We start from the raw sequence: 11380 nt of genomic DNA, 5'->3' as shown, positions 1-11380 counted from the left end.
TAGCACGCAGTGGGCTTCGCCCACGTATATGGCAGCCATAAAAAAATTCTAATTCTAAGCAGCCATAAAATTCTAAAACGAACGTTTTCAGTGCACACGGTGACTGGCACTTTGAGAAATATTTGCATGTCATGGATGTTAACTCATTCAATTTCCAATGTGCCATGTGCGAGGCAGTTTTAAACGAGGTACAGAATTGGCGGCAACGTGCTTTTGAGCTGCTGTGCATGACGTCACGGATAACATTCTCGCTCATTGAGCAAAAGTTCGATCGGGGAGAATGCAAAAAAAAAAAAAGAGAAAAACTTCTTGCCGCGCGATAGGCTGAGGTTAACATATCTTCGTGAAAATTAAAGTCAAATTCTGCCGCCGCCTTTCTCAATAACCCAGTGAAAATTCATGTGATGTAAAACCCGACAACTTAATAATATATAATATTATCTGGCACAGTTACCTTGCTGCATATGACACTTATAACGTGTTTTCATGCCTATATTGCTCCTTTAGGCTTGATATACAAACTTCTAATGCGCATTGTCACCTAATAAAGATCGAGCCGTAAAGTAGAATGTGGATAAAAAATGAAAATCTCCACTGGTTCGATTAACACGTATCAGGTATTGGATAATACGATTTATAGCCGTGGTGAAGCGTATATGCAGATTCGGCAACGCTACAACAAGCTTATAGCTTATGTGTAGTCGTATACATCACCCGGAGATCATGCACTTTTATTTTTCTGCACGCCGCGCATAGATGTACCCACTCGCAGATGATTGCATCAAATGCATTTTTATCTTCACTAAAATGTCAGATCGTAAAGTTCCATCGACAATCGGTTACTACAACTGGCCTACTACGAATACTAGTGTTTTCGCAAACAAGACGCATAGCGTTATTCACACTGCACACACCACGCACAATATTCCCAGTTTCATCGTCCATAAAGGTGAACCAATATTGTCGATACCTTTCAACGCAGACTACACACCACAGTCAACACTGAACATTTTCGAAGATGATGCCGCTGGTCCTCGCACAGGCTGCCACATGTATTCACTTCTCCGAGATAAACAGCCAGTCAGCGTGGCAAATATTTAATCAGGCACTATACCGCACACCTAGACGTTCTCTGACACATACCACAGCTAATGTTCCCACTGTAAGATAAAGATTAAGCTTTCAAAAAGAAACAACAACTTGCCCCAAGCTCAGAGTGACTGTACCTCACTCAGCTACCAGCGGGAGTGTTTTGCCAACCACTGCCTTGCACGTGCACTGGTGACGTCACGCTGTGACCTACCCCGGTAGAGGTCTATTGGATCAATTTGAAAACTCGATAGACACCCTAGTGGTTTCCACCTAGTGGAAACTCGATAGACACCCTAGGGACAGTCTAATTATGATTTACCCTATGTATGTTTGCCCGATTCTAGAATTTAATTGGTTGTGTTTTATATTTTTTCATATTCGCTGGGAAATGTCCCACTTCGCAACGTAGCTGCCTGCAAATATCTAGGCATCTTGATATCGTCTGACTTAAATTGGACTGCGCATGTCGAACATATCACAAAGAACGCACTCGGCTGGTTATTTTTTCTTAAGCGAACCCTTCATCACTCGACACCCCAAACAAAACATTTAGCGTATACCATGCTTATCCGCCCAATCCTTGATTGATATGTGGGGTTTAACGTCCCAAAACCACTAAATGATTATGAGAGACGCCGTAGTGGAGGGCTCCGGAAATTCAGACTACCTGGGGTTCTTTAACGTGCACCCAAATCTGAGCACACGGGCCTACAACATTTCCACCTCCATCGGAAATGCAGCCACCGACGCCGGGATTCGAACCCGCGCCCTGCGGGTCAGCAGCCGAGTACCTTAGCCACTAGACCACCACGGCGGGGCGATCCGCCCAATCCTCGAATATGCGTGTGTGGCCTGGTTCCCCTTCACATACAAACATGTAGCCGCGCTTGAAAGAATACAACGTAAAGCAGTCCGTTTTATCTATAACAGTTATAGGCGTACCAACTCACCTACTGCTCTTTTGCTAAGAGCGGATCTGCCCACCCTGGCGAGCCGCACCAAGCTTCATAGTCTGAGATTTTTGTATCTGGTGCTACACAACTCTATGAAAATAAATCCGGCTAATTATGTTAAGGTTAACGGTAAGCGCCAAACACGAAATAAGCATTGTCACACACTTTATGAGTATCCCTTCGAGAACAATGTTTTTGGCCACTCTTTTTTTCCACGAGCCATACGCGCTTGGAATGCCCTGCACTCCACCGTGCTGACACAGCTGACAGTTGATAAATTTGTTCATCGAGCGAGTGAGTGTGTGCTGACTTTTATTTAGCCGTGATTTCCTGAATCGTTGATGTCGTAAGTTTTAACTCTGTCTGTACAATTACATTTTGTAATTGTTTTTTGCTTGCCCCAGCAATTCATCTGATGTTTTATTCATGAAGACTCTTTGCCTATCACTACGGCGAATTTTGCACTATGTTTGAGATATTTGCTTGAAATTTCAAGTGCTTGCAACATGTATTTTTTGTCTGTGCATTGCTTGTTTTTACAATGTACAATGTGACACCACTCCTGTAATAACCCCATCAATGAATTGGCAGTATGGTGAATAAATAAATAAATAAATAAATAAATAAATTTCTGGGGGCCAGCATATAAGAATAATTCCCTTGTTACCTTAGAATGAGAGGCTCTTCAGAATTGCTTAGGGGTTCCGAAGTTTACTGCCAACAGTGTGTTATATCAAGAAGCTCGAATCCCCACCCTAGCTTGTAGATTCCGCATGCTCACCGTCAAAGCATATTTAAAAACTTACCTACCTCACTTAGAGGATTACAGTAGCTGTTCATATCTGAACCAAGAACATTTTTAATTAGCCTTTGTCTAGGCTAAATAAACCTCAAACTTTGTTTGTTCAAGAGCAGCTAGAACATTTAATCGGTAATATAATTGTTTAAAATGAGTGACTGGCAAGAACAAAAATTGAACTTGGTGAAATATTCCCATTCAATGCCAAACTGCTACCATACAGATCTATGATAGGGTTATTAGAAGACTATTTACTTCACTTGGGGAAATGCCACTGATGCATCCATGTGTGAAGAGAAAGCGGGTGTAGGCATATTCTCATAAACGTTGTCTTGGTCATTCCCAATATGTTTCCCGGACTATACTCCCATATTTGAAGCAGAGCTTTTAGCAATTATTTTAGCCCTTCGAAGACTGTCGGTAAATGATTCGACAATTGATATAGTTACTGATTCACTCTCCGTATGCTGATCCATAACTTCAACTTCTTTTTTAGAGTCTTCCGCTTGTAATACTTTCGCCTCTTTAATCCCTAAACACTTAAATACGGTGCGGTTGGAGTGCCAGGACACCGAGGCATACTTATAAATGAAATGGCGGATGCTCTCACACGGTCGTCCCTGGATGGCCCTGCAATGTCCATCGTACCTGACACCATTTTTATTTATTTATTTACAGAGTGTAACAACAACGCGTTGACCCTTACTGCCCCTCCATAATAGCACACTTGGAAGGCACATCCACTCCTCCGAACGCCCGACTTCGCCTACAACTGAAACAATTCAAGCTTCACGATGGTGTTTCATATCGCTATATTTGCCACGTTGAAGGAACAAAAGGGTCCCCGTTATACAGCGTTGTCTACAACGTCAGGTTCTTGAGACATTCCACGAGGATCCTGCTGCTGGGCATCTCGGCTATCACAAAACGTACGACAAAATACGCAGTCGGTTCACCTGGCCTGGCATCTCATGCACCATTGCCATATATGTTTCTTCGTGTGCCTTATGCCAACGTCGGAAACGACCCATTACTGCTCCTTCTGGCTTTCTCCAACCTCTTCCTTGTCCCACTTTGCCATTCGAAGTCGTCGGGATAGACTTGTACGGCTCCCTTCCCGTGACCTCTAATGGAAATTGTTGGATTGTAACGGCTGTTGACCACCTCACTCGTTACGCGGAAACAGCCTCACTGCACGCTGGTACAGCCACTAAAGTAGCCGATTTTTTTCTGCGTAACACAATTTTACGCCATAGAGCTCCACGTGTTCTGCTCAGCGACCGCGGCAAGGTCTTTCGTTCCTCTATTGTTACCGAGGTTCTACGCACCGCCAACACCATCCACAATACAACTTTACTTATCATCCACAAACAAATGACTTGACGGAACGCTTTCATCGTACCCTCTCGGACATGATTGCCATGTACGTTAACCCTAACCACACGAACTAAGACGCAACGTGTGCGCGCGTGCGCGCGTGTGTGTGTGTGTGTGTGTGTGTGTGTGTGTGTGTGTGTGTGTGTGTGTGTGTGTGTGTGTGTGTGTGTGTGTGTGTGTGTGTGTGTGTGTGTGTGTGTGTGTGTGTGTGTGTGTGTGTGTGTGTGTGTGTGTGTGTGTGTGTGTGTGTGTGTGTGTGTGTACAGCACAAAGCATTTTCACACAGAAGAACAGCATTTCTTATTCCATGAAAAACTTTATTGCCAATCCCACACACTCGAAAAAGAAGGAATGGAGGAATAATTCGCGAAATAAAAAGTAATGATGACGGCATAATACTATTTTAAGAAATGCTTATGCGATCGGTCAAGAAATGCTTGATGGTTACTGATAGATGCAATATTGTCAGGAAGAACATACCATAGAACAATTGCTTGGGGAAGTGCTGATGAATTGAAAGTGTTAGTTCGTCCACTGATGCATTTAATGCTATATTGATTATGCAAGCGGCGTGATATGCGTGAAGGCGCTTCGAGTGGTAAGGGAGATGGCCTGATGCTATAGCGATATTTATGGAATAAAGATAAAAGAGCAATGGAACGACGTACATTTAATGGCGCCAGCGCTATGTCATGTTTGATCTGCGTTATGCTAGAATGTGGGCTGTAGTTGGAAGTAATGAAACGAGCGGCTCTGTTTTGTACAGACTCAAGCTTGTTAGTCCGGTAGATTTGATGAGGAGACTACAATGGTGAAGCATATTCTAATTGCGGACGAACGATGGTTTCATAGGTGAGTTGTCTTAGACTGCTTGGTGAGTTCTGCAAGTTCCGGCGCAGGTATGAAAGTGACCTGGACGCCTTGGTAGTAATGGTGTTAATATGCATGTCCCATGAATGATTGTGCTTGAGATGGACGCCAAAATACTCATACGATTATGCCTAGGACACTAATGTGCTATCTATGAGGTATGAAAAATAAGAATTGATGCGCTTGTGGTTGAAAGTGATAACCTTGCATTTAGTAGAGTTAAGACTCATCAGCCATTTGTCACACTACTTTGCATTTATTATGAGATCATTTTTAAGTACGAGGTGATCTTCAGGAGATTTAATTGAGCAGTAAATGATGCAGTCATCAGCGAAAAAATGTAGCTTGGAATATATGCCTTAGAGTAAATCGTTAATATATATTAGGAACAGTAAAGGACCAAGGACACTGCCCTGGGGCACACCTGATGTTACGTCACACAGAGATGAGGTAGAACTGTTAGCTGAAGTAAACTGCTGACGGAAAGAAAGAAAGTTACGAAGCTATGATTATGTTAAAGAATCCAGACAGAGAGCTGATAAGTTCGACAATAAACGCGCGTGTGCCACACAGTCACATGCTTTAGCAAAATCTTAAAAATACAATTCATTTGAAGATTAGCGTCCATGTTAGAGTGGAAGTCAGTTGTGAATTCTAGCAGCTGCGTGTCACATGACAGTCCTTTTCTGAAACTCTGTTGCTGAGGAAAAAAGAAGGAATTATGTTCAAGATGAGCGTAAAAATGGGAGGCGATAATGTGTTCAAGTAACTTACAGCAAATGCACGTTAGTGTTATGGGTCGGTAGTTATGCGGGGAATTTTTATTACCGCTTTTGAAAATTGGGATGACCTTGGCGATCTTCCAGTCCGTGGGTAATAAGACTGATGATAATGATTGCTGAAAATATAGCAAAGAATTTTACTTGATATTAGGACTGCGTTTTTTTAATATTTTAGAGTTAATGTTGTCAACTCCAGCACTGGTTGAGATCTTGAGATTTCGTATGAGATTAGCGACACCTTCAGTGGAGACATTATTCACACTCATGTACTGATAATCATGGTCAGGAACAATGGGTATGTTGGAATGATCTTTTCTCGTAAATACAGAAGCAAAATATCTGTTAAAAACGTGCGGGCATTCACTATCATCAAGTGGCTGCTGTTTATCGTCACACAATGAAATGTGATTACTAATGCTATTAGGAGACACAAAAATATCGCGTTAGTACGACTTATAAAGAGTTTTAAAACATTGAAAGAACAAGCAGTCATTGCACAATGCGAATGCGCAACGAGTGGGTCGTCCAATGCTCCTACCCATTACAAAAGCTTGTTTTTGTTGCTACTAACTGTGGCGTATACCCACTTCAGGCATAATTCCTCATCAGCCACTGCATGAAAAATTGGCGAAAAATTACTCGCAATATTTATCTGATACCACGCTTCTCAAAAGTATGACGAAAAATAGCATAGAGAATTCATTCCAGCCTACTAACCTAAAATTTATAATATTAATGCCGTAGTGGGCATCAAGCAAGCATACCCTCTCTTGGGTAACTGCTGCAAGCAAGTGTGCTTTCAGCAGTTACCCAAGAGAGGGTATTGGCCACACTTATCGCCTTTGGTCCTTTATCTGCTGTAGAATTTCTTCTTGCTGATTTTTCAGGAGCCAACAATGCCGCTCACCCTGGTGGGCCAGTCACTTTGCTGAATCAGTACCAATGGAGTATTTCCACAAGAACGACGTATACGCAGTTTGCCAGTACCGCTTGTGCCCACTGATGGTAGATCCATTCAGTTAAGTGAAACCGAGGTGTTTCAAGAAGAGCTTTGCAACATATATCCAGGCATTTTCTGGACATGTCGAAGGTGAGGTGCTTCAGCAAGACTGGCATACAATGCAGGTCTTCAAATATTCAATTCTTAACGGACTTACTGGCTTCCACGAGATTTGCGTTCATTGCTGTTTGTGCTTTTATTCCCCCTCATCTTGCTTCTGAAAAGGCATTGTCCGTGGTGTTCCTACTAACATTAGTCCTCAAGCCTTCTTAAAAATGGCTGGCGTGGTATATGTCTACAGATGCACTAGACCTGTAGGTGATGTGCGGGTCTCTACTGAAAGCATCATCGTTACCTTTGCCGGTCTCACAAGCCCCTTAGAGCTGAAGGCCTGGCCTTACTTATTTCGTGTAGAGGCATTGACACCTCGCCCACTGCAGTGCCGTAACTGCTGGTAATTTGGACATAGCGCTAATGTTTGCAGGTCCTCATTGAGATGTCTGAAATGCGGTGGGTCATATGTCGCTTCATCAAAATGTCAGGTAGGCAACTGCAGGTGTTGCCTATGTGATGATGCACACACGGCCACGAACAATAGCTGCTCTGCTCGTGAACGTGAAACGCAAATTCTGTATATTGTCGAGAAATGTAATTCTCAGTCTGAGGCAACATCCTTTTAAAAAGAGCGAAGCGGGGTACGCCGCCGCTATGTCACGCCAGTGTGCGTCCATCGAAGCGACGATCGCTTCCGCAGTTTCGGCAGCGATACCGATGATCGGTATCGCTGCGTTTCATAATCATCAGCAGCGATGTCGATGATTATGGAATTAGTTACCATTGCTGAAGGTTTGATCGAGATGCTCGCTGCCAGGTTAAGCAGCCTTATTTCCTCCTTTCCTGCATACGCTGTCACAGTTCAGAGTGAAGCTGGGCACCTCGACAATGAACAAAACAATCGGTGTCAAGAAGATGTGCCCCCAGAAAAGCTCGTCAGCTCTCAGTCACCGACCCCTGCGGGGCCCAGTGGGTCATTTGGTGAGATGAGGATTGGTAATATAATTGATAAGCGACGCAGTGCTCCATTGTCTCAACCAAATCGCCAATGTCCAAACCTAAAAAAGGTACTACTAATGCAAAAACGAGCAGGATATTTTGCGTTCTGCTGTTGAGTCAACTATATTAAGTCCACCATAGAGTCTGTAAAAATTCTCCAGTGGAATTTCCATTCCGTATCTTCCACTTACACTGATCTTCTTTGTCTCAATCAGTAAACAAATCCTAACAGAATTTTACTTCAAGAGTCTTGACTTTCAGTAAACGAAGAATTTACTCTTAATAATTTTCAAGCTTTTAGACTGAATCGGACATGTAGAGGAGGTGGATTGTTGACCCTAATCTCTTCAAAAATGTATCATCATGTAACTGTAACTTTTGAGTATGTTTGTCCAGATTGTGAACTATTAGGATTAGATTGTTTGTTACCTGGTTCCTACAAGATTACAGTGATCAATGCGTACTTTCCAAATGGAGTAAGAAGCACATATCACCTAGATTATATCATCAAGAAGTCTTCTTCAAATTTAATTTTATTGGCAGGGAAATTTAACTCGCATCACACTTCTTGTAGGTTTAAAACAGATCGCTGTGGCAAATGATAGTGGAATTGGTTGTAGGATAATAATTTTCGTTGCCATAACTTTGGTCAAGTTACGTTTCTACGCGGGATAAGCTCATCAACATTAGACCTGGCTTGTTCGTGTGGCCAGTGTCACAAGTCCCGTTAATTAGGGAGACGATCGCCGGGCTAATTCCAAGGACCGAAATATCGGCCCCCCGAACTGCACCACGAAAGCGTGGACAATTTAGAAGTGGTCCTATTTGGCGCGCTAGCGGACGCCGGCTGTGGCCCAAAGAACAAGTCACATCCAAGAGTTGATAAACAAAACAAAATTATATTCTCAATTCTGGCAGATCATATCGATACAAAAATATGCACACTTGACAATAATTGAATACCATATGTCACTAATCTAACAACGTACTACACAGTACAATCAGCCACACTCGAAACAACGGACACAAACGACAATACGCACTACAATGTAATCGCATGCATCGAACAACCAAGGCATTTAAAGACTAAAGAGTTCGAAAACTTATTCAGTCCAAAGTCCTTGGAACAGAAGTCTGAATGATACTCTTCCGAGAATCACTCACTCAAAGTCCAGCGCTGTTGTCATTCCGCTGCCCCCGAAGTTTCTCTTCCATGAAACCTCGCGTCTCCGATTGGCCGCTCTCCAAGCACCAAACCTCTTCGCGGGTAACACGTTGGCTTCCCACGCGCAACTGTTGCCACGCGTCTTCGCTCGCTGGCTGTAGAAACACACTCCTGCCTGTAGCACGAGTCTTCCCCCCTCAGGTGGAAATCTTCTTCTTCTCCTCCTTTGCCACTGAGGACAAAAGGCTTCGCCCACACGGCGGAAAGACCCTACGCACACTAGCGCAACATTCCTTCTTCTCCTCAGTCACTGAGGGCAAAAGGCTTCGCCGACAAGGCGGAACACCCTACGCACACTGGCGCAAAATTCCTTCTTCTCCTCATCTCCCTTCTCCGCTGCTCGCTTAAATACCTTTCGCGCTAGATTCCAGAAAATTCTCATCGTTTTGTCGGCGCGATGCAAAGCTAGCAGAGCCAAGGCTGGGGAAAGCGCGAGATGTTTCGAGGGCCGTCCGCGACACATGACGTAACTCTGCATCACAACGCCCATTTCCCACGAGAACCATCCAGGGCTTGCTCGGCCGCCGATGTGAGAAGGTTAGTCGGTGAACTACGCTTCCAAGAGGGGAGGGACGGCGCGCCCGGGGTGCCTTTGGATGTTTGTTTTCTGCTTTATCGTTGACCTTGAGGCGCCTCTCTGCGCTTGGTATGGTTACTGTCGCTAGAAATAGGTGGCGCGCGCTTTTGTAGAGTTAGCTGGCAAAGTAGAATGAACTTAATCTATAAAGGCAAGGGAGAAAAGGACAAGATTCGCTCGTATAGACCACTAACCATTACATCGGTACTATACAGGTTGGCGATGCAAGCAGTAAAAATGAAAATAGAAACATGGGCCGAACATAACGATATTTTGGGAGAACTTCAGAACGGATTTCGAGTCGACAGGCGGTTAGACGATAACCTGTTTGTTCTCACTCACTGTATAGAAATATCTAAAATAGAGAATAGGCCCTTGTACGTGGCTTTTCTAGACATCACTGGGGCATACGACAACGTTAATCAGGAAATTTTGTGGGATATATTGAAAGGAATGGGCATGGGCGACGACTGTATACAGCTTTTGAGGGAGATATACCGAGAAAATACAGTTTGCATAGAGTGGGAAGGAATGCGTAGCAAAGATAACGTTGAGGTTAGCAGGGGTCTGAGACAGGGATGTCCTTTGTCCCCGCTGTTATTCATGCTGTACATGGTGTGTATGGAAAAAGCGCTAGAAGGTAGCAACATTGGTTTTAATCTGACACACAAACAGGGCGGCATGATGATTGAGCAGAAGCTTCCAGGTTTATTTTATGCGGACGATATCGTCTTATTTGCGGACAGTCGAGATGATATACAGCAGCTGGCGAATATATGCGGAAGGGAAGGTGAAGCTCTTGGACTAGGATTCAGTGTAACGAAGTGTGGACTGATGATATTCAATGATCCCTGTGATCAGATGGTGTCCATACAAGGCCAAGAAATACCGAGGGTAAGTGAATACAAGTACCTTGGAGTATGGGTAAATGAGAGTGATAGATACATGGAGGTACAGGAAAAAGCCTCGGCAGCAAAAGGAAAGAGGAGTGCGGCAATAATGAAGCACAGAGCGTTGTGGGGATACAATAGGTATGAGGTGCTTCGAGGTCTGTGGAAGGGTGTAATGGTTCCAGGGCTTACTTTTGGGAACTCAGTGGTGTGCATGAGGGCAGAGGTGCAATCGGGAATGGATGTAAATCAAAGGACTGTGGGACGCCTCGCGTTGGGTGCTCACGGGAAGACGACAAACGAGGCTGTAAAGGGCGATATGGGGTGGGCAGGTTTTGAGGCGAGGGAAGCGCAGAGCAAAATAAGGTTCGAAGAAAGGCTAAGAAATATGAAGGAGAGTAGATGGGCAGAGAAGGTGTTCCGTTATTTGTATAGGAAGAGCGTGGACACACAGTGGAGAAAAAGAACTAGAAGACTCACTAGTAAATATACGGCTGGTATTGTGAGCCATATGTCAACAAAGAGCGTTAAGGGAAAAGTCAGGGAGGCGGAGAGGATTTACTGGATGGCAGCTATGGAGAAAAAACCGGCTCTGAGTAACTACCGAAAGGGCAAAAATGAAATAAGGAGGGAGGCATTTTACGATAATTCAAGGGGAAGCGCTTTACTGTTTGAAGCGAGATCGGGTTGCCTTAGAACGCGTAGTTATAAAGCAAGATTCAGTAAAGAAGAAGAACAATGCACATGCTGCGGGAAAGATAA

This window comes from Rhipicephalus microplus, chromosome 3 (genome assembly GCF_043290135.1).
Source record: "Rhipicephalus microplus isolate Deutch F79 chromosome 3, USDA_Rmic, whole genome shotgun sequence".
Classification (NCBI taxonomy): domain Eukaryota; kingdom Metazoa; phylum Arthropoda; class Arachnida; order Ixodida; family Ixodidae; genus Rhipicephalus; species Rhipicephalus microplus.
This window is presented reverse-complemented; position numbering follows the sequence as displayed.